This window comes from Stenella coeruleoalba, assembly GCF_951394435.1.
Source record: "Stenella coeruleoalba genome assembly, contig: scaffold_34, whole genome shotgun sequence".
Lineage (NCBI taxonomy): Eukaryota > Metazoa > Chordata > Mammalia > Artiodactyla > Delphinidae > Stenella > Stenella coeruleoalba.
This window is the reverse complement of record NW_027646159.1, coordinates 270,128-294,856: the sequence shown is the minus strand read 5'-3', so window position 1 is coordinate 294,856 and position 24,729 is coordinate 270,128. Positions and strand designations below refer to the sequence as shown.

The 24,729-nt window shown below is 43.7% G+C and overlaps 1 long non-coding RNA gene across 7 annotated transcripts in view; it reads right to left on the bottom strand.

The window, feature by feature from the left end:
- LOC307181293 overlaps positions 1 to 24,729 on the bottom strand; it is a 359,275-nt gene that overhangs the window by 70,572 nt on the left and 263,974 nt on the right. Inside the window, exon 5 of one of the 7 annotated variants that reach the window (XR_013826349.1) lies at positions 6,427 to 6,484. The exons of the other annotated variants lie outside the window; for them this stretch is intronic. This is a non-coding gene — a long non-coding RNA (uncharacterized lncRNA). Of the gene's footprint in view, positions 1 to 6,426; positions 6,485 to 24,729 lie in introns of those variants that run through there. 7 annotated transcript variants of the gene reach the window in all.

Genomic DNA, 24,729 nt, shown 5'->3' with positions numbered 1-24,729 from the left:
GTTTACAAGAACCTCGTTTACAGTACAAGTTCAACATCGCAGAAAGTGAAAAATGGATAAAGAAGTTGTGGTAATCACTTACAAAGCAATATCACTCAGCAATGAAATCTATGTCATCAGGCCCTTAGCAGCACAATGAGTGGATTCAGGTATGATGATTCTAACTGAAATAAGTCACACAGAAAAAGAAACATCATAAGATATCAGTAATACACGGAATGGAAACTTGGCTACACAGGAACTGAATTACAGAACAGAACAGGGTCTCAAATTTAGAAAACCAACTTATGCTTGCTTAAGGGGAAAGGTGAGTTGGGGTGCTGCATAAAACCAGAGATTGAAATGAGCACAGATAAAGTTCCTTAAGCCAAATATGGAATAGACAAGAGCTACTCCTTGCTCAACGAAATGGACTCAACACCGCATATTAAACGCCTAAGAATGTACCTGACTAGTAAGTATCTTAAAACCTATGGATTGCTATGTCTCCGAAAGAGAATCAAGCATGTGTACAGGGGCATAAACGCAGCAGTGATAGGATTGGAGAGGTTCGGTGAGCAAATGAAGACCCTTTGAAGTCATATTGCATGGTACCCATTCCACGGGTTTCACCTACCCAGGTTTAAGGTATTCTTCCTTCAGCTAAAACATGCATGTGGAACCTAGAGTATGATCAACCATGTGATCGGGAGACGTGTTCAAATATGTCTCAGTTTTCGTACCCTGGTACTCGGGTGCAACATTCCAGACGCTTTACTAACACTCTCCCGACTTGGAGAGTCAGTCCCTTTAACCTCCTGTTTGGCCCAGTTTGCAATTTCTGCGGAAGATGAACAGGAATAGCGAGAACCAATGAGAGACTAGCTGGAGGTGTCTGAACGGGCAAATTTAACTCTCATTTCCCACCCGGAAGAGGAATTAACCAAAGGCTCAGCGTGTCGTGCCGGAACCAGATTAGGGCCTGAAGCCATCCTGCGGTGTTGCGGCCAGGTCACAAGAAAGCGAGTTGAAGAAAGGAGCTCAGGGGCACTGTAATTCACAAACCTGCAGAGTTATAAATGACAGCTATCGTCCAAAAATAGACTGAAGTAAGGCTGCCAAGAGGACTTAAAAGAGGGGCAGAATTGCAGGAAACCGATTTCAGGAGGTAGACTGGAATTGCATTGAAAGCATAGGAAAAGAGGCAGAACGTCCACAATGATGCACTTGGCCAAAAAGGGCGTATGCGTTTTTTCCTGAATATATTCAGGAAAAAACGCATACGCCCTTTTTGGCCAACCAAGCAAACTTGCAAAGGAAATCTGCACTACAATGAAGTCTCACTTCCCCCCGGTCAAAAGGGCCATCTGAAAAAAGTGTAAAATCCAGAAAGGCAGGACAGGCCATGGAGAACTGGGAGCCTTGTTATGCTGATGGGCGGGATGTAAACTGCCAACAGACACTTGGGAGAAGTGTATGGTGTTTCCTGAAACATCTAAAAAACAAAGCAACAGAGCCTAGGGCACTTCCACTTATGGTCCTATAGCTTAGGGAAATTAAAATCAAAAAGACACAGCCACCCCAAAGTTTGGGACGCCTCTGTTTACAAGAACCTCGTTTACCGTACAAGTTCAATATCACAGAAAGTGAAAAATGGATAAAGAACTTGTGGTACTTACGTACAATGCAGTATCACTCAGCAATGAAATCTATGTCATCAGGCCCGTAGCAGCATAATGAGTGGATTCAGGTACGATGATTCTAACTGAAATAAGTCACACAGAAAAAGAAACATCATAAGATATCAGTAATACACGGAATGTAAACTTGGCTACAGAGGAACTGAATTACAGAACAGAACAGGGTCTCAAATTTAGAAAACCAACTTATGCTTGCTTAAGGGGAAAGGTGAGTTGGGGTGCTGCATAAAACCAGAGATTGAAATGAGCACAGGTAAAGTTCCTTAAGCCAAATATGGAATAGACAAGAGCTACTCCTTGCTCAACGAAATGGACTCAACACCGCATATTAAACGCCTAAGAATGTACTTGACTAGTAAGTATCTTAAAACCTATAGATTGCTATGTCTCCGAAAGAGAATCAAGCATGTGTACAGGGGCATAAACGCAGCAGTGATAGGATTGGAGAGGTTCGGTGAGCAAATGAAGACCCTTTGAAGTCATATTGCATGGTACCCATTCCACAGGTTTCAACTACCCAGGTTTTAGGTATTCTTGCTTCAGCTAAAACATGCATGTGGAACCCAGAGTATGATCAACCATGTGATCGGCAGACTTGTTCAAATATGTCTCAGTTTTCCTCCCCTGGTACTCGGGTGCAACATTCCAGACGCTTTACTAACACTCTCCCCACTTGGAGAGTAAGCGCCTTTAACCTCCTGTTTGGCCCAGTTTGCAATTTCTGCGGAAGATGAACAGGAATAGCGAGAACCAATGAGAGGCTAGCTGGAGGTGTCTGGACGGGCAAATTTAACTCTCATTTCCCACCAGGAAGAGGAAATAACCAAAGGCTGAGCGTGCCGTACCGGAACCAGATTAGGGCCTGAAGCCATCCTGCGGTGTTGCGGCCAGCTCAAAAGAAAGCGAGTTGAAGAAATGAGCTCAGGGGCACTGTAATTCACAAACCTTCAGAGTTATAAATGACAGCTATCGTCCAAAAATAGACTGAAGTAAGGCTGCCAAGAGGACTTGAAAGCGGGGCAGAATTGCAGGAAACCGATTTCAGGAGGTAGACTGGAATTGCATTGAAAGCATAGGAAAAGAGGCAGAACGTCCACAATGATGCACTTGGCCAAAAAGGGCGTATGCGTTTTTTCCTGAATATATTCAGGAAAAAACGCATACGCCCTTTTTGGCCAACCAAGCAAGCTTGCAAAGGAAATCTGCACTACAATGAAGTCTCACTTCCCCCCGGTCAAAAGGGCCATCTGAAAAAAGTGTAAAATCCAGAAAGGCAGGACAGGCCATGGAGAACTGGGAGCCTTGTTATGCTGATGGGCGGGATGTAAATTGCCAACAGACACTGGAGAGAAGTGCATGGTGTTTCCTGAAACATCTAAAAAACAAAGCAACAGAACCTAGGGCACTTCCACTTATGGTCCTATAGCATAGGGAAATTAAAATCAAAAAGACACAGCCACCCCAAAGTTTGGAACGGCTCTGTTTACAAGAACCTCGTTTACAGTACAAGTTCAACATCGCAGAAAGTGAAAAATGGATAAAGAAGTTGTGGTAATCACTTACAAAGCAATATCACTCAGCAATGAAATCTATGTCATCAGGCACTTAGCAGCACAATGAGTGGATTCAGGTATGATGATTCTAACTGAAATAAGTCACACAGAAAAAGAAACATCATAAGATATCAGTAATACACGGAATGGAAACTTGGCTACACAGGAACTGAATTACAGAACAGAACAGGGTCTCAAATTTAGAAAACCAACTTATGCTTGCTTAAGGGGAAAGGTGAGTTGGGGTGCTGCATAAAACCAGAGATTGAAATGAGCACAGATAAAGTTCCTTAAGCCAAATATGGAATAGACAAGAGCTACTCCTTGCTCAACGAAATGGACTCAACACCGCATATTAAACGCCTAAGAATGTACCTGACTAGTAAGTATCTTAAAACCTATGGATTGCTATGTCTCCGAAAGAGAATCAAGCATGTGTACAGGGGCATAAACGCAGCAGTGATAGGATTGGAGAGGTTCGGTGAGCAAATGAAGACCCTTTGAAGTCATATTGCATGGTACCCATTCCACGGGTTTCACCTACCCAGGTTTAAGGTATTCTTCCTTCAGCTAAAACATGCATGTGGAACCTAGAGTATGATCAACCATGTGATCGGGAGACGTGTTCAAATATGTCTCAGTTTTCGTACCCTGGTACTCGGGTGCAACATTCCAGACGCTTTACTAACACTCTCCCGACTTGGAGAGTCAGTCCCTTTAACCTCCTGTTTGGCCCAGTTTGCAATTTCTGCGGAAGATGAACAGGAATAGCGAGAACCAATGAGAGACTAGCTGGAGGTGTCTGAACGGGCAAATTTAACTCTCATTTCCCACCAGGAAGAGGAATTAACCAAAGGCTCAGCGTGTCGTGCCGGAACCAGATTACGGCCTGAAGCCATCCTGCGGTGTTGCGGCCAGTTCACAAGAAAGCGAGTTGAAGAAAGGAGCTCAGGGGCACTGTAATTCACAAACCTGCAGAGTTATAAATGACAGCTATCGTCCAAAAATAGACTGAAGTAAGGCTGCCAAGAGGACTTAAAAGAGGGGCAGAATTGCAGGAAACTGATTTCAGGAGGTAGACTGGAATTGCATTGAAAGCATAGGAAAAGAGGCAGAACGTCCACAATGATGCACTTGGCCAAAAAGGGCGTATGCGTTTTTTCCTGAATATATTCAGGAAAAAACGCATACGCCCTTTTTGGCCAACCAAGCAAACTTGCAAAGGAAATCTGCACTATAATGAAGTCTCACTTCCCCCCGGTCAAAAGGGCCATCTGAAAAAAGTGTAAAATCCAGAAAGGCAGGACAGGCCATGGACAACTGGGAGCCTTGTTATGCTGATGGGCGGGATGTAAATTGTCAACAGACACTTGGGAGAAGTGTATAGTGTTTCCTGAAACATCTAAAAAACAAAGCAACAGAGCCTAGGGCACTTCCACTTATGGTCCTATAGCTTAGGGAAATTAAAATCAAAAAGACACAGCCACCCCAAAGTTTGGGACGCCTCTGTTTACAAGAACCTCGTTTACCGTACAAGTTCAATATCACAGAAAGAGAAAAATGGATAAAGAACTTGTGGTACTTATGTACAATGCAGTATCACTCAGCAATGAAATCTATGTCATCAGGCCCGTAGCAGCATAATGAGTGGATTCAGGTACGATGATTCTAACTGAAATAAGTCACACAGAAAAAGAAACATCATAAGATATCAGTAATACACGGAATGTAAACTTGGCTACACAGGAACTGAATTACAGAACAGAACAGGGTCTCAAATTTAGAAAACAAACTTATGCTTGCTTAAGGGGAAAGGTGACTTGGGGTGCTGCATAAAACCAGAGATTGAAATGAGCACAGATAAAGTTCCTTAAGCCAAATATGGAATAGACAAGAGCTACTCCTTGCTCAACGAAATGGACTCAACACCGCATATTAAACGCCTAAGAATGTACCTGACTAGTAAGTATCTTAAAACCTATAGATTGCTATGTCTCCGAAAGAGAATCAAGCATGTGTACAGGGGCATAAACGCAGCAGTGATAGGATTGGAGAGGTTCGGTGAGCAAATGAAGACCCTTTGAAGTCATATTGCATGGTACCCATTCCACGGGTTTCAACTACCCAGGTTTTAGGTATTCTTCCTTCAGCTAAAACATGCATGTGGAACCCAGAGTATGATCAACCATGTGATCGGGAGACGTGTTCAAATATGTCTCAGTTTTCCTCCCCTGGTACTCGGGTGCAACATTCCAGACGCTTTACTAACACTCTCCCCACTTGGAGAGTAAGCGCCTTTAACCTCCTGTTTGGCCCAGTTTGCAATTTCTGCGGAAGATGAACAGGAATAGCGAGAACCAATGAGAGGCTAGCTGGAGGTGTCTGGACGGGCAAATTTAACTCTCATTTCCCACCAGGAAGAGGAATTAACCAAAGGCTCACCGTGCCGTGCCGGAACCAGATTAGGGCCTGAAGCCATCCTGCGGTGTTGCGGCCAGCTCAAAAGAAAGCGAGTTGAAGAAAGGAGCTCAGGGGCACTGTAATTCACAAACCTGCAGAGTTATAAATGACAGCTATCGTCCAAAAATAGACTGAAGTAAGGCTGCCAAGAGGACTTGAAAGCGGGGCAGAATTGCAGGAAACCGATTTCAGGAGGTAGACTGGAATTGCATTGCAAGCATAGGAAAAGAGGCAGAACGTCCACAATGATGCACTTGGCCAAAAAGGGCGTATGCGTTTTTTCCTGAATATATTCAGGAAAAAACGCATACGCCCTTTTTGGCCAACCAAGCAAGCTTGCAAAGGAAATCTGCACTACAATGAAGTCTCACTTCCCCCCGGTCAAAAGGGCCATCTGAAAAAAGTGTAAAATCCAGAAAGGCAGGACAGGCCATGGAGAACTGGGAGCCTTGTTATGCTGATGGGCGGGATGTAAATTGCCAACAGACACTGGAGAGAAGTGTATGGTGTTTCCTGAAACATCTAAAAAACAAAGCAACAGAACCTAGGGCACTTCCACTTATGGTCCTATAGCTTAGGGAAATTAAAATCAAAAAGACACAGCCACCCCAAAGTTTGGAACGGCTCTGTTTACAAGAACCTCGTTTACATTACAAGTTCAACATCGCAGAAAGTGAAAAATGGATAAAGAAGTTGTGGTAATCACTTACAAAGCAATATCACTCAGCAATGAAATCTATGTCATCATGCCCTTAGCAGCACAATGAGTGGATTCAGGTATGATGATTCTAACTGAAATAAGTCACACAGAAAAAGAAACATCATAAGATATCAGTAATACACGGAATGTAAACTTGGCTACACAGGAACTGAATTACAGAACAGAACAGGGTCTCAAATTTAGAAAACCAACTTATGCTTGCTTAAGGGGAAAGGTGAGTTGGGGTGCTGCATAAAACCAGAGATTGAAATGAGCACAGATAAAGTTCCTTAAGCCAAATATGTAATAGACAAGAGCTACTCCTTGCTCAACGAAATGGACTCAACACCGCATATTAAACGCCTAAGAATGTACCTGACTAGTAAGTATCTTAAAACCTATGGATTGCTATGTCTCCGAAAGAGAATCAAGCATGTGTACAGGGGCATAAACGCAGCAGTGATAGGATTGGAGAGGTTCGGTGAGCAAATGAAGACCCTTTGAAGTCATATTGCATGGTACCCATTCCACGGGTTTCACCTACCCAGGTTTAAGGTATTCTTCCTTCAGCTAAAACATGCATGTGGAACCTAGAGTATGATCAACCATGTGATCGGGAGACGTGTTCAAATATGTCTCAGTTTTCGTACCCTGGTACTCGGGTGCAACATTCCAGACGCTTTACTAACACTCTCCCAACTTGGAGAGTCAGTCCCTTTAACCTCCTGTTTGGCCCAGTTTGCAATTTCTGCGGAAGATGAACAGGAATAGCGAGAACCAATGAGAGGCTAGCTGGAGGTGTCTGGACGGGCAAATTTAACTCTCATTTCCCACCAAGAAGAGGAATTAACCAAAGGCTCAGCGTGCCGTGCCGGAACCAGATTAGGGCCTGAAGCCATCCTGCAGTGTTGCGGCCAGCTCAAAAGAAAGCGAGTTGAAGAAAGGAGCTCAGGGGCACTGTAATTCACAAACCTGCAGAGTTATAAATGACAGCTATCGTCCAAAAATAGACTGAAGTAAGGCTGCCAAGAGGACTTGAAAGCGGGGCAGAATTGCAGGAAACCGATTTCAGGAGGTAGACTGGAATTGCATTGAAAGCATAGGAAAAGAGGCAGAACGTCCACAATGATGCACTTGGCCAAAAAGGGCGTATGCGTTTTTTCCTGAATATATTCAGGAAAAAACGCATACGCCCTTTTTGGCCAACCAAGCAAGCTTGCAAAGGAAATCTGCACTACAATGAAGTCTCACTTCCCCCGGTCAAAAGGGCCATCTGAAAAAAGTGTAAAATCCAGAAAGGCAGGACAGGCCATGGAGAACTGGGAGCCTTGTTATGCTGATGGGCGGGATGTAAATTGCCAACAGACACTCAGGAGAAGTGTATGGTATTTCCTGAAACATCTAAAAAACAAAGCAACAGAGCCTAGGGCACTGCCACTTATGGTCCTATAGCTTAGGGAAATTAAAATCAAAAAGACACAGCCACCCCAAAGTTTGGGACGCCTCTGTTTACAAGAACCTCGTTTACAGTACAAGTTCAACATCGCAGAAAGTGAAAAATGGATAAAGAAGTTGTGGTATTTACTTACAAAGCAATATCACTCAGCAATGAAATCTGTGTCATCAGGCCCTTAGCAGCACAATGAGTGGATTCAGGTATGATGATTCTAACTGAAGTAAGTCACACAGAAAAAGAAACATCATAAGATATCAGTAATACACGGAATGTAAACTTGGCTACACACGAACTGAATTACAGAACAGAACAAGGTTTCAAATTTAGAAAACCAACTTATTCTTGCTTAAGGGTAAAGGTGAGTTGGGATGCTGCATAAAACCAGAGATTGAAATGAGCACAGATAAAGTTCCTTAAGCCAAATATGGAATAGACAAGAGCTACTCCTTGCTCAACGAAATGGACTCAACACCCCATATTAAACGCCTAAGAATGTACCTGACTAGTAAGTATCTTAAAACCTATGGATTGCTATGTCTTCGAAAGAGAATCAAGCATTTGTACAGGGGCATAAACGCAGCAGTGATAGGATTGGAGAGTTTCGGTGAGCAAATGAAAACCCTTTGAAGTCATATTGCATGGTACCCATTCCACGGGTTTCAACTACCCAGGTTTAAGGTATTCTTCCTTCAGCTAAAACATGCATGTGGAACCTAGAGTATGATCAACCATGTGATCGGGAGACGTGTTCAAATATGTCCCAGTTTTCGTACCCTGGTACTCGGGTGCAACATTCCAGACGCTTTACTAACACTCTCCCGTCTTGTAGAGTCAGTCCCTTTAACCTCTTGTTTGGCCCAGTTTGCAATTTCTGCGGAAGATGAACAGGAATAGCGAGAACCAATGAGAGGCTAGCTGGAGGTGTCTGGACGGGCAAATTTAACTCTCATTTCCCACCAGGAAGAGGAATTAACCAAAGGCTCACCGTGCCGTGCCGGAACCAGATTAGGGCCTGAAGCCATCCTGCGGTGTTGCGGCCAGCTCAAAAGAAAGCGAGTTGAAGAAAGGAGCTCAGGGGCACTGTAATTCACAAACCTGCAGAGTTATAAATGACAGCTATCGTCCAAAAATAGACTGAAGTAAGGCTGCCAAGAGGACTTGAAAGCGGGGCAGAATTGCAGGAAACCGATTTCAGGAGGTAGACTGGAATTGCATTGAAAGCATAGGAAAAGAGGCAGAACGTCCACAATGATGCACTTGGCCAAAAAGGGCGTATGCGTTTTTTCCTGAATATATTCAGGAAAAAATGCATACGCCCTTTTTGGCCAACCAAGCAAGCTTGCAAAGGAAATCTGCACTACAATGAAGTCTCACTTCCCCCCGGTCAAAAGGGCCATCTGAAAAAAGTGTAAAATCCAGAAAGGCAGGACAGGCCATGGAGAACTGGGAGCCTTGTTATGCTGATGGGCGGGATGTAAATTGCCAACAGACACTGGAGAGAAGTGTATGGTGTTTCCAGAAACATCTAAAAAACTAAGCAACAGAACCTAGGGCACTTCCACTTATGGTCCTATAGCTTAGGGAATTTAAAATCAAAAAGACACAGCCACCCCAAAGTTTGGAACGGCTCTGTTTACAAGAACCTCGTTTACAGTACAAGTTCAACATCGCAGAAAGTGAAAAATGGATAAAGAAGTTGTGGTAATCACTTACAAAGCAATATCACTCAGCAATGAAATCTATGTCATCAGGCCCGTAGCAGCACAATGAGTGGATTCAGGTATGATGATTCTAAGTGAAATAAGTCACACAGAAAAAGAAACATCATAAGATATCACTAATACACGGAATGGAAACTTGGCTACACAGGAACTGAATTACAGAACAGAACAGGGTCTCAAATTTAGAAAACCAACTTATGCTTGCTTAAGGGTAAAGGTGAGTTGGGGTGCTGCATAAAACCAGAGATTGAAATGAGCACAGATAAAGTTCCTTAAGCCAAATATGGAATAGACAAGAGCTACTCCTTGCTCAACGAAATGGACTCAACACCGCATATTAAACGCCTAAGAATGTACCTGACTAGTAAGTATCTTAAAACCTATGGATTGCTATGTCTCCGAAAGAGAATCAAGCATGTGTACAGGGGCATAAACGCAGCAGTGATAGGATTGGAGAGGTTCGGTGAGCAAATGAAGACCCTTTGAAGTCATATTGCATGGTACCCATTCCACGGGTTTCAACTACCCAGGTTTTAGGTATTCTTCCTTCAGCTAAAACATGCATGTGGAACCCAGAGTATGATCAACCATGTGATCGGGAGACGTGTTCAAATATGTCTCAGTTTTCCTCCCCTGGTACTCGGGTGCAACATTCCAGACGCTTTACTAACACTCTCCCCACTTGGAGAGTCAGCGCCTTTAACCTCCTGTTTGGCCCAGTTTGCAATTTCTGTGGAAGATGAACAGGAATAGCGAGAACCAATGAGAGACTAGCTGGAGGTGTCTGGACGGGCAAATTTAACTCTCATTTCCCACCAGGAAGAGGAAATAACCAGAGGCTCAGTGTGCCGTGCGGGAACCAGATTAGGGCCTGAAGCCATCCTGCGGTGTTGCGGACAGGTCACAAGAAAGCGAGTTGAAGAAAGGAGCTCAGGGGCACTGTAATTCACAAACCTGCAGAGTTATAAATGACAGCTATCGTCCAAAAATAGACTGAAGTAAGGCTGCCAAGAGGACTTGAAAGCGGGGCAGAATTGCAGGAAACCGATTTCAGGAGTTAGACTGGAATTGCATTGAAAGCATAGGAAAAGAGGCAGAACGTCCACAATGATGCACTTGGCCAAAAAGGGCGTATGCGTTTTTTCCTGAATATATTCAGGAAAAAACGCATACGCCCTTTTTGGCCAACCAAGCAAGCTTGCAAAGGAAATCTGCACTACAATGAAGTCTCACTTCCCCCCGGTCAAAAGGGCCATCTGAAAAAAGTGTAAAATCCAGAAAGGCAGGACAGGCCATGGAGAACTGGGAGCCTTGTTATGCTGATGGGCGGGATGTAAATTGCCAACAACCACTCGGGAGAAGTGTATGGTATTTCCTGAAACATCTAAAAAACAAAGCAACAGAACCTAGGGCACTTCCACTTATGGTCCTATAGCTTAGGGAACTTAAAATCAAAAAGACACAGCCACCCCAAAGTTTGGGACGCCTCTGTTTACAAGAACCTCGTTTACAGTACAAGTTCAACATCGCAGAAAGTGAAAAATGGATAAAGAAGTTGTGGTATTTACTTACAAAGCAATATCACTCAGCAATGAAATCTGTGTCATCAGGCCCTTAGCAGCACAATGAGTGGATTCAGGTATGATGATTCTAACTGAAGTAAGTCACACAGAAAAAGAAACATCATAAGATATCAGTAATACACGGAATGTAAACTTGGCTACACAGGAACTGAATTACAGAACAGAACAAGGTTTCAAATTTAGAAAACCAACTTATTCTTGCTTAAGGGTAAAGGTGAGTTGGGGTGCTGCATAAAACCAGAGATTGAAATGAGCACAGATAAAGTTCCTTAAGCCAAATATGGAATAGACAAGAGCTACTCCTTGCTCAACGAAATGGACTCAACACCGCATATTAAACGCCTAAGAATGTACCTGACTAGTAAGTATCTTAAAACCTATGGATTGCTATGTCTCCGAAAGAGAATCAAGCATGTGTACAGGGGCATAAACGCAGCAGTGATAGGATTGGAGAGGTTCGGTGAGCAAATGAAGACCCTTTGAAGTCATATTGCATGGTACCCATTCCACGGGTTTCAACTACCCAGGTTTTAGGTATTCTTCCTTCAGCTAAAACATGCATGTGGAACCCAGAGTATGATCAACCATGTGATCGGGAGACGTGTTCAAATATGTCTCAGTTTTCCTCCCCTGGTACTCGGGTGCAACATTCCAGACGCTTTACTAACACTCTCCCCACTTGGAGAGTCAGCGCCTTTAACCTCCTGTTTGGCCCAGTTTGCAATTTCTGTGGAAGATGAACAGGAATAGCGAGAACCAATGAGAGACTAGCTGGAGGTGTCTGGACGGGCAAATTTAACTCTCATTTCCCACCAGGAAGAGGAAATAACCAGAGGCTCAGCGTGCCGTGCCGGAACCAGATTAGGGCCTGAAGCCATGCTGCGGTGTTGCGGCCAGCTCAAAAGAAAGCGAGTTGAAGAAAGGAGCTCAGGGGCACTGTAATTCACAAACCTGCAGAGTTATAAATGAGAGCTATCGTCCAAAAATAGACTGAAGTAAGGCTGCCAAGAGGACTTGAAAGCGGGGCAGAATTGCAGGAAACCGATTTCAGGAGGTAGACTGGAATTGCATTGAAAGCATAGGAAAAGAGGCAGAACGTCCACAATGATGCACTTGGCCAAAAAGGGCGTATGCGTTCTTTCCTGAATATATTCAGGAAAAAACGCATACGCCCTTTTTGGCCAACCAAGCAAGCTTGCAAAGGAAATCTGCACTACAATGAAGTCTCACTTCCCCCCGGTCAAAAGGGCCATCTGAAAAAAGTGTAAAATCCAGAAAGGCAGGACAGGCCATGGAGAACTGGGAGCCTTGTTATGCTGATGGGCGGGATGTAAATTGCCAACAACCACTCGGGAGAAGTGTATGGTGTTTCCTGAAACATCTAAAAAACAAAGCAACAGAACCTAGGGCACTTCCACTTATGGTCCTATAGCTTAGGGAACTTAAAATCAAAAAGACACAGCCACCCCAAAGTTTGGGACGCCTCTGTTTACAAGAACCTCGTTTACAGTACAAGTTCAACATCGCAGAAAGTGAAAAATGGATAAAGAAGTTGTGGTATTTACTTACAAAGCAATATCACTCAGCAATGAAATCTGTGTCATCAGGCCCTTAGCAGCACAATGAGTGGATTCAGGTATGATGATTCTAACTGAAGTAAGTCACACAGAAAAAGAAACATCATAAGATATCAGTAATACACGGAATGTAAACTTGGCTACACAGGAACTGAATTACAGAACAGAACAAGGTTTCAAATTTAGAAAACCAACTTATTCATGCTTAAGGGTAAAGGTGAGTTGGGGTGCTGCATAAAACCAGAGATTGAAATGAGCAAAGATAAAGTTCCTTAACCCAAATATGGAATAGACAAGAGCTACTCCTTGCTCAACGAAATGGACTCCACACCCCATATTAAACGCCTAAGAATATACCTGACTAGTAAGTATCTTAAAACCTATGGATTGCTATGTCTCCGAAAGAGAATGAAGCATGTGTACAGGGGCATAAACGCAGCAGTGATAGGATTGGAGAGTTTCGGTGAGCAAATGAAAACCCTTTGAAGTTATATTGCATGGTACCCATTCCACGGGTTTCAACTACCCAGGTTTAAGGTATTCTTCCTTCAGCTAAAACATGCATGTGGAACCTAGAGTATGATCAACCATGTGATCGGGAGACGTGTTCAAATATGTCCCAGTTTTCGTACCCTGGTACTCTGGTGCAACATTCCAGACGCTTTACTAACACTCTCCCGACTTGGAGAGTCAGTCCCTTTAACCTCCTGTTTGGCCCAGTTTGCAATTTCTGCGGAAGATGAACAGGAATAGCGAGAACCAATGAGAGGCTAGCTGGAGGTGTCTGGACGGGCAAATTTAACTCTCATTTCCCACCAGGAAGAGGAAATAACCAAAGGCTCAGCGTGCCGTGCCGGAACCAGATTAGGGCCTGAAGCCATCCTGCGGTGTTGCGGCCAGCTCAAAAGAAAGCGAGTTGAAGAAAGGAGCTCAGGGGCACTGTAATTCACAAACCTGCAGAGTTATAAATGACAGCTATCTCCAAAAATAGACTGAAGTAAGGCTGCCAAGAGGACTTGAAAGCGGGGCAGAATTGCAGGAAACCGATTTCAGGAGGTAGACTGGAATTGCATTGAAAGCATAGGAAAAGAGGCAGAACGTCCACAATGATGCACTTGGCCAAAAAGGGCGTATGCGTTTTTTCCTGAATATATTCAGGAAAAAACGCATACGCCCTTTTTGGCCAACCAAGCAAGCTTGCAAAGGAAATCTGCACTACAATGAAGTCTCACTTCCCCCCGTCAAAAGGGCCATCTGAAAAAAGTGTAAAATCCAGAAAGGCAGGACAGGCCATGGAGAACTGGGAGCCTTGTTATGCTGATGGGCGGGATGTAAACTGCCAACAGACACTCCGGAGAAGTGTATCCTGTTTCCTGAAACATCTAAAAAACAAAGCAACAGAGCCTAGGGCACTTCCACTTATGGTCCTATAGCTTAGGGAATTTAAAATCAAAAAGACACAGCCACCCCAAAGTTTCGAACGGCTCTGTTTACAAGAACCTCGTTTACAGTACAAGTTCAACATCGCAGAAAGTGAAAAATGGATAAAAAAGTTGTGGTATTTACTTACAAAGCAATATCACTCAGCAATGAAATCTGTGTCATCAGGCCCGTAGCAGCACAATGAGTGGATTCAGGTATGATGATTCTAACTGAAATAAGTCACACAGAAAAAGAAACATCATAAGATATCACTAATACACGGAATGGAAACTTGGCTACACAGGAACTGAATTACAGAACAGAACAGGGTCTCAAATTTAGAAAACCAACTTATGCTTGCTTAAGGGTAAAGGTGAGTTGGGGTGCTGCATAAAACCAGAGATTGAAATGAGCACAGATAAAGTTCCTTAAGCCAAATATGGAATAGACAAGAGCTACTCCTTGCTCAACGAAATGGACTCAACACCGCATATTAAACGCCTAAGAATGTACCTGACTAGTAAGTATCTTAAAACCTATGGATTGCTATGTCTCCGAAAGAGAATCAAGCATGTGTACAGGGGCATAAACGCAGCAGTGATAGGATTGGAGAGGTTCGGTGAGCAAATGAAGACCCTTTGAAGTCATATTGCATGGTACCCATTCCACGGGTTTCAACTACCCAGGTTTTAGGTATTCTTCCTTCAGCTAAAACATGCATGTGGAACCCAGAGTATGATCAACCATGTGATCAGGAGACGTGTTCAAATATGTCTCAGTTTTCCTCCCCTGGTACTCGAGTGCAACATTCCAGACGCTTTACTAACACTCTCCCCACTTGGAGAGTCAGCGCCTTTAACCTCCTGTTTGGCCCAGTTTGCAATTTCTGCGGAAGATGAACAGGAATAGCGAGAACCAATGAGAGACTAGCTGGCGGTGTCTGGACGGGCAAATTTAACTCTCATTTCCCACCAGGAAGAGGAATTAACCAAAGGCTCAGCATGCCGGGCCGGAACCAGATTAGGGCCTGAAGCCATCCTGCGGTGTTGCGGCCAGGTCACAAGAAAGCGAGTTGAAGAAAGGAGCTCAGGGACACTGTAATTCACAAAGCTGCAGAGTTATAAATGACAGCTATCGTCCAAAAATAGACTGAAGTAAGGCTGCCAAGAGGACTTGAAAGTGGGGCAGAATTGCAGGAAACCGATTTCAGGAGGTAGACTGCAATTGCATTGAAAGCATAGGAAAAGAGGCAGAACGTCCACAATGATGCACTTGGCCAAAAAGGGCGTATGCGTTTTTTCCTGAATATATTCAGGAAAAAACGCATACGCCCTTTTTGGCCAACCAAGCAAGCTTGCAAAGGAAATCTGCACTACAATGAAGTCTCACTTCCCCCCGGTCAAAAGGGCCATCTGAAAAAAGTGTAAAATCCAGAAAGGCAGGACAGGCCATGGAGAACTGGGAGCCTTGTTATGCTGAAGGGCGGGATGTAAATTGCCAACAAACACTCGGGAGAAGTGTATGGTGTTTCCTGAAACATCTAAAAAACAAAGCAACAGAGCCTAGGGCACTTCCACTTATGGTCCTATAGCTTAGGGAATTTAAAATCAAAAAGACACAGCCACCCCAAAGTTTGGAACGGCTCTGTTTACAACAACCTCGTTTACAGTACAAGTTCAACATCACAGAAAGTGAAAAATGGATAAAAAAGTTGTGGTATTTACTTACAAAGCAATATCACTCAGCAATGAAATCTGTGTCATCAGACCCGTAGCAGCACAATGAGTGGATTCAGGTATGATGATTCTAACTGAAATAAGTCACACAGAAAAAGAAACATCATAAGATATCACTAATACACGGAATGTAAACTTGGCTACACAGGAACTGAATTACAGAACAGAACAGGGTCTCAAATTTAGAAAACCAACTTATGCTTGCTTAAGGGTAAAGGTGAGTTGGGGTGCTGCATAAAACCAGAGATTGAAATGAGCACAGATAAAGTTCCTTAAGCCAAATATGGAATAGACAAGAGCTACTCCTTGCTCAAAGAAATGGACTCAACACCGCATATTAAACGCCTAAGAATGTACCTGACTAGTAAGTATCTTAAAACCTATAGATTGCTATGTCTCCGAAAGAGAATCAAGCATGTGTACAGGGACATAAACGCAGCAGTGATAGGATTGGAGAGGTTCGGTGAGCAAATGAAGACCCTTTGAAGTCATATTGCATGGTACCCATTCCACGGCTTTCAACTACCCAGGTTTTAGGTATTCTTCCTTCAGCTAAAACATGCATGTGGAACCCAAGTATGATCAACCATGTGAACGGGAGACGTGTTCAAATATGTCTCAGTTTTCCTCCCCTGGTACTCGGGTGCAACATTCCAGACGCTTTACTAACACTCTCCCCCACTTGGAGAGTCAGTCCCTTTAACCTCCTGTTTGGCCCAGTTTGCAATTTCTGCGGAAGATGAACAGGAATAGCGAGAACCAATGAGAGGCTAGCTGGAGGTGTCTGGACGGGCAAATTTAACTCTCATTTCCCACCAGGACGAGGAAATAACCAAAGGCTCAGCGTGCAGTGCCAGAACCAGATTAGGGCCTGAAGCCATCCTGTGGTGTTGCGGCCAGGTCACAAGAAAGCGAGTTGAAGAAAGGAGCTCAGGGGCACTGTAATTCACAAACCTGCAGAGTTATAAATGACAGCTATCGTCCAAAAATAGACTGAAGTAAGGCTGCCAAGAGGACTTGAAAGCGGGGCAGAATTGCAGGAAACCGATTTCAGGAGGTAGACTGGAATTGCATTGAAAGCATAGGAAAAGAGGCAGAACGTCCACAATGATGCACTTGGCCAAAAAGGGCGTATGCGTTTTTTCCTGAATATATTCAGGAAAAAACGCATACGCCCTTTTTGGCCAACCAAGCAAGCTTGCAAAGGAAATCTGCACTACAATGAAGTCTCACTTCCCCCCGGTCAAAAGGGCCATCTGAAAAAAGTGTAAAATCCAGAAAGGCAGGACAGGCCATGGAGAACTGGGAGCCTTGTTTTGCTGATGGGCGGGATGTAAATTGCCAAGAACCACTTGGGAGAAGTGTATGGTGTTTCCTGAAACATCTAAAAAACAAAGCAACAGAACCTAGGGCACTTCCACTTATGGTCCTATAGCTTAGGGAAATTAAAATGAAAAAGACACAGCCACCCCAAAGTTTGGAACGGCTCTGTTTACAAGAACCTCGTTTACAGTACAAGTTCAACATTGCAGAAAGTGAAAAATGGATAAAGAAGTTGTGGTATTTACTTACAAAGCAATATCACTCAGCAATGAAATCTGTGTCATCAGGCCCTTAGCAGCACAATGAGTGGATTCAGGTACGATGATTCTACCTAAAATAAGTCACACAGAAAAAGAAACATCATAAGATATCAGTAATACACGGAATGTAAACTTGGCTACACAGGAACTGAATCACAGAACAGAACAGGGTCTCAAATTTAGAAAACAAACTTATGCTTGCTTAAGGGGAAAGGTGAGTTGGGGTGCTGCATAAAACCAGAGATTGAAATGAGCACAGATAAAGTTCCTTAAGCCAAATATGGAATAGACAAGAGCTACTCCTTGCTCAACGAAATGGACTCAACACCACATATTAAACGCCTAAGAATGTACCTGACTAGTAAGTATCTTAAAACCTATGGATTGCTATGTCTCCGAAAGAGAATCAAGCATGTGTACAGGGGCATAAACGCAGCAGTGATAGGATTGTAGAGGTTCGTGAGCAAATGAAGACCCTTTGAAGTCATATTGCATGGTACCCATTCCAAGGGTTTCAACTACCCAGGTTTAAGGTATTCTTCCTTCATCTAAAACATGCATGTGGAACCTAGAGTATGATCAACCATGTGATCGGGAGACGTGTTCAAATATGTCTCAGTTTTTGTACCCTGGTACTCGGGTGCAACATTCCAGACGCTTTACTAACACTCTCCCCACTTGGAGAGTCAGTCCCTTTAACTTCCTGTTTGGCCCAGTTTGCAATTTCTGTGGAAGATGAACAGGAATAGCGAGAACCAATGAAAGAGTAGCTGGAGGTGTCTGCATGGGCAAATTTAACTCTCATTTCCCACCAGGAAGAGGAATTAACCAAAGGCTCAGCGTGCCGTGCCAGAACCAGATTAGGGCCTGAAGACGTCCTGCGGTGTTGCGGCCAGGTCACAAGAAAGCGAGTTGAAGAAAGGAGCTCAGGGGCACTGTAATTCACAAACCTGCAGAGTTATAAATGACAGCTCTCGTCCAAAAATATACTGAAGTAAGGCTGCCAAGAGGACTTGAATGCGGGGCAGAATTGCAGGAAACCGATTTCAGGAGGTAGACTGGAATTGCATTGAAAGCATAGGAAAAGAGGCAGAACGTCCACAATGATGCACTTGGCCAAAAAGGGCGTATGCGTTTTTTCCTGAATATATTCAGGATAAAACGCATACGCCCTTTTTGGCCAACCAAGCAAGCTTGCAAAGGAAATCTGCACTACAATGAAGTCTCACTTCCCCCGGATCAAAAGGGTCATCTGAAAAAAGTGTAAAATCCAGAAAGGCAGGACAGGCCATGGAGAACTGGGAGCCTTGTTATGCTGATGGGCGGGATGTAAATTGCCAACAACCACTCCGGAGAAGTGTATGGTGTTTCCTGAGACATCTAAAAAACAAAGCAACAGAACCTAGGGCACTTCCACTTATGGTCCTATACCTTAGGGAAATTAAAATCAAAAAGACACAGCCACCACAAAGTTTGGAACGGCTCTGTTTACAAGAACCTCGTTTACAGTACAAGTTCAACATCGCAGAAAGTGAAAAATGGAGAAAGAAGTTGTGGTATTTACTTACAAAGCAATATCACTCAGCAATGAAATCTGTGTCATCAGGCCCTTAGCAGCACAATGAGTGGATTCAGGTATGATGATTCTAACTGAAATAAGTCACACAGAAAAAGAAACATCATAAGATATCAGTAATACACGGAATGTAAACTTGGCTACACAGGAACTGAATTACAGAACAGAACAGGGTCTCAAATTTAGAAAACCAACTTATGCTTGCTTAAGGGGAAAGGTGAGTTGGGGTGCTGCATAAAACCAGAGATTGAAATGAGCACAGATAAAGTTCCTTAAGTCAAATATTGAATAGACAAGAGCTACTCCTTGCTCAATGAAATGGACTCAACACCGCATATTAAACGCCTAAGAATGTACCTGACTAGTAACTGTCTTAAAACCTATGGATTGCTATGTCTACGAAAGAGAATCAAGCATGTGTACAGGGCCATAAATGCAGCAGTGATAGGATTGGAGAGGTTCGGTGAGCAAATGAAGACCCTTTGAAGTCATATTGCATTGTACCCATTACACGGGTCTCAACTCTCCAGGTTTAAGGTATTCTTCCTTCAGCTAAAACATGCATGTGGAACCCAGAGTATGATCAACCATGTGAACGGGAGACGTATTCAAATATGTCTCAGTTTTCCTCCCCTGGCACTCGGGTGCAACATTCCAGACGCTTTACTAACACTCTCCCCACTTGGAGAGTCAGTCCCTTTAACCTCCTGTTTGGCCCAGTTTGCAATTTCTGCGGAAGATGAACAGGAATAGCGAGAACAAATGAGAGGCTAGCTGGAGGTGTCTGGACGGGCAAATTTAACTCTCATTTCCCACCAGGAAGAGGATTAACCAAAGGCTCAGCATGCCGTGCCAGAACCAGATTAGGGCCTGAAGCCATCCTGCGGTGTTGCGGCCAGCTCAAAAGAAAGCGAGTTGAAGAAAGGAGCTCAGGGGCACTGTAATTCACAACACTGCAGAGTTATAAATGACAGCTATCGTCCAAAAATAGACTGAAGTAAGGCTGCCAAGAGGACTTGAAAGCGGGGCAGAATTGCAGGAAACCGATTTCAGGAGGTAGACTGGAATTGCATTGAAAGCATAGGAAAAGAGGCAGAACGTCCACAATGATGCACTTGGCCAAAAAGGGCGTATGCGTTTTTTCCTGAATATATTCAGGAAAAAACGCATACGCCGTTTTTGGCCAACCAAGCAAGCTTGCAAAGGAAATCTGCACTACAATGAAGTCTCACTTCCCCCCGGTCAAAAGGGCCATCTGAAAAAAGTGTAAAATCCAGAAAGGCAACAGGCCATTGAGAACTGGGAGCCTTGTTATGCTGATGGGCGGGATGTAAATTGCCAACAGACACTCAGGAGAAGTGTATGGTGTTTCCTGAAACATCTAATAAACAAAGCAACAGAACCTAGGGCACTTCCATTTATGGTCCTATAGCTTAGGGAAATTAAAATCAAAAAGACACAGCCACCCCAAAGTTTGAGACGCCTCCGTTTACAAGAACCTCGTTTACCGTACAAGTTCAATATCACAGAAAGTGAAAAATGGATAAAGAACTTGTGGTACTTACGTACAATGCAGTATCACTCAGCAATGAAATCTATGTCATCAGGCCCGTAGCAGCATAATGAGTGGATTCAGGTACGATGATTCTAACTGAAATAAGTCACACAGAAAAAGAAACATCATAAGATATCAGTAATACACGGAATGTAAACTTGGCTACACAGGAACTGCATTCCAAAACAGAACAGGGTCTCAAATTTAGAAAACCAACTTATGCTTGCTTAAGGGGAAAGGTGAGTTGGGGTGCTGCATAAAACCAGAGATTGAAATGAGCACAGATAAAGTTCCTTAAGCCAAATATGGAATAGACAAGAGCTACTCCTTGCTCAACGAAATGGACTCAACACCCCATATTAAACGCCTAAGAATGTACCTGACTAGTAAGTATCTTAAAACCTATGGATTGCTATGTCTCCAAAAGATAATCAAGCGTGTGTACAGGGGCATAAATGCAGCAGTGATAGGATTGGACAGGTTCGGTGAGCAAATGAAGACCCTTTGAAGTCATATTGCATGGTACCCATTACACGGGTCTCAACTCTCCAGGTTTAAGGTATTCTTCCTTCAGCTAAAACATGCATGTGAAACCCAGAGTATGATCAACCATGTGAACGGGAGACGTGTTCAAATATGTCTCAGTTTTCCTCCCCTGGTACTCGGGTGCAACATTCCAGACGCTTTACTAACACTCTCCCCACTTGGAGAGTCAGCGCCTTTAACCTCCTGTTTGGCCCAGATTGCAAATTCTGCGGAAGATGAACAGGACTAGCGAGAACCAATGAGAGGCTAGCTGGAGGTGTCTGGACGGGCAAATTTAACTCTCATTTCCCACCAGGAAGAGGAAATAACCAAAGGCTCAGCGTGCCGTACCGTAACCAGATTAGGGCCTGAAGCCATCCTGCGGTGTTGCGGCCAGCTCAAAAGAAAGCGAGTTGAAGAAAGGAGCTCAGGGGCACTGTAATTCAGAAACCTGCAGAGTTATAAATGACAGCTATCGTCCAAAAATATACTGAAGTAAGGCTGCCAAGAGGACTTGAAAGCGGGGAAGAATTGCAGGAAACCCATTTCAGGAGGTAGACTGGAATTGCATTGAAAGCATAGGAAAAGAGGCAGAACGTCCACAATGATGCACTTGGCCAAAAAGGGCGTATGCGTTTTTTCCTGAATATATTCAGGAAAAAACGCATACGCCCTTTTTGGCCAAGCAAGCAAGCTTGCAAAGGAAATCTGCACTACAATGAAGTCTCACTTCCCCCCAGTCAAAAGGGCCATCTGAAAAAAGTGTAAAATCCAGAAAGGCAGGACAGGTCATGGAGAACTGGGAGCCTTGTTATGCTGATGGGCGGGATGTAAATTGCCAACAGACACTCGGGAGAAGTGTATGGTGTTTCCTGAAACATCTAAAAAACAAAGCAACTGAACCTAGGGCACTTCCACTTATGGTCCTATAGCTTAGGGAAATTAAAATGAAAAAGACACAGCCACCCCAAAGTTTGGAACGGCTCTGTTTAGAAGAAACTCGTTTACAGTACAAGTTCAACATCGCAGAAAGTGAAAAATGGATAAAGAAGTTGTGGTATTTACTTACAAAGCAATATCACTCAGCAATGAAATCTGTGTCATCAGGCCCTTAGCAGCACAATGAGTGGATTCAGGTATGATGATTCTAACTGAAATAAGTCACACAGAAAAAGAAACATCATAAGATATCAGTAATACACGGAATGGAAACTTGGCTACACAGGAACTGAATTACAGAACAGAACAGGGTCTCAAATTTAGAAAACCAACTTATGCTTGCTTAAGGGGAAAGGTGAGTTGGGGTGCTGCATAAAACCAGAGATTGAAATGAGCACAGATAAAGTTCCTTAAGCCAAATATGGAATAGACAAGAGCTACTCCTTGCTCAATGAAATGGACACAACACCGCATATTAAACGTCTAAGAATGTACCTGACTAGTAAGTATCTTAAAACCTATGGATTGCTATGTCTCCGAAAGAGAATCAAGCATGTGTACAGGGGCATAAACGCAGCAGTGATAGGATTGGAGAGGTTCGGTGAGCAAATGAAGACCCTTTGAAGTCATATTGCATGGTACCCATTACACGGGTCTCAACTCTCCAGGTTTAAGGTATTCTTCCTTCAGCTAAAACATGCATGTGGAACCCAGAGTATGATCAACCATGTGAACGGGAGACGTGTTCAAATATGTCTCAGTTTTCCTCCCCTGGTACTCGGGTGCAACATTCCAGACGCTTTACTAACACTCTCCCGACTTGGAGAGTCAGTTCCTTTAACCTCCTGTTTGGCCCAGTTTGCAATTTCTGCGGAAGATGAACAGGAATAGCGAGAACCAATGAGAGGCTAGCTGGAGGTGTCTGGACGGGCAAATTTAACTCTCATTTCCCACCAGGAAGAGGAATTAACCAAAGGCTCAGCATGCCGGGCCGGAACCAGATTAGGGCCTGAAGCCATCCTGCGGTGTTGCGGCCAGCTCACAAGAAGCGAGTTGAAGAAAGGAGCTCAGGGGCACTATAATTCACAAACCTGCAGAGTTATAAATGAGAGCTATCGTCCAAAAATAGACTGAAGTAAGGCTGCCAAGAGGACTTGAAAGCGGGGCAGAATTGCAGGAAACCGATTTCAGGAGGTAGACTGGAATTGCATTGAAAGCATAGGAAAAGAGGCAGAACGTCCACAATGATGCACTTGGCCAAAAAGGGCGTATGCGTTTTTTCCTGAATATATTCAGGAAAAAACGCATACGCCCTTTTTGGCCAACCAAGCAAGCTTGCAAAGGAAATCTGCACTACAATGAAGTCTCACTTCCCCCCGGTCAAAAGGGCCATCTGAAAAAAGTGTAAAATCCAGAAAGGCAGGACAGGCCATGGAGAACTGGGAGCCTTGTTATGCTGATGGGCGGGATGTAAATTGCCAAGAACCACTTGGGAGAAGTGTATGGTGTTTCCTGAAACAACTAAAAAACAAAGCAACAGAACCTAGGGCACTTCCACTTATGGTCCTATAGCTTAGGGAAATTAAAATGAAAAAGACACAGCCACCCCAAAGTTTGGAACGGCTCTGTTTACAAGAACCTCGTTTACAGTACAAGTTCAACATCGCAGAAAGTGAAAAATGGATAAAGAAGTTGTGGTATTTACTTACAAAGCAATATCACTCAGCAATGAAATCTGTGTCATCAGGCCCTTAGCAGCACAATGAGTGGATTCAGGTATGATGATTCTAACTGAAATAAGTCACACAGAAAAAGAAACATCATAAGATATCAGTAATACACGGAATGTAAACTTGGCTACACAGGAACTGAATTACAGAACAGAACAGGGTCTCAAATTTAGAAAACTAACTTATGCTTGCTTAAGGGGAAAGGTGAGTTGGGGTGCTGCATAAAACCAGAGATTGAAATGAGCACAGATAAAGTTCCTTAAGCCAAATATGGAATAGACAAGAGCTACTCCTTGCTCAACGAAATGGACTCAACACCGCATATTAAACGCCTAAGAATGTACCTGACTAGTAAGTATCTTAAAACCTATGGATTGCTATGTCTCCGAAAGAGAATCAAGCATGTGTACAGGGGCATAAATGCAGCAGTGATAGGATTGGAGAGGTTCGTGAGCAAATGAAGACCCTTTGAAGTCATATTGCATGGTACCCATTCCACGGGTTTCCACTACCCAGGTTTAAGGTATTCTTCCTTCAGCTAAAACATGCATGTGGAACCTAGAGTATGATCAACCATGTGATCGGGAGACGTGTTCAAATATGTCTCAGTTTTCGTACCCTGGTACTCGGGTGCAACATTCCAGATGCTTTACTAACACTCTCCCCACTTGGAGAGTCAGTCCCTTTAACCTCCTGTTTGGCCCAGTTTGCAATTTTTGTGGAAGATGAACAGGAATAGCGAGAACCAATGAGAGGCTAGCTGGAGGTGTCTGGATGGGCAAATTTAACTCTCATTTCCCACCAGGAAGAGGAATTAACCAAAGGCTCAGCGTGCCGTGCCAGAACCAGATTAGGGCCTGAAGCCATCCTGCGGTGTTGCGGCCAGGTCACAAGAAAGCGAGTTGAAGAAAGGAGCTCAGGGGCACTGTAATTC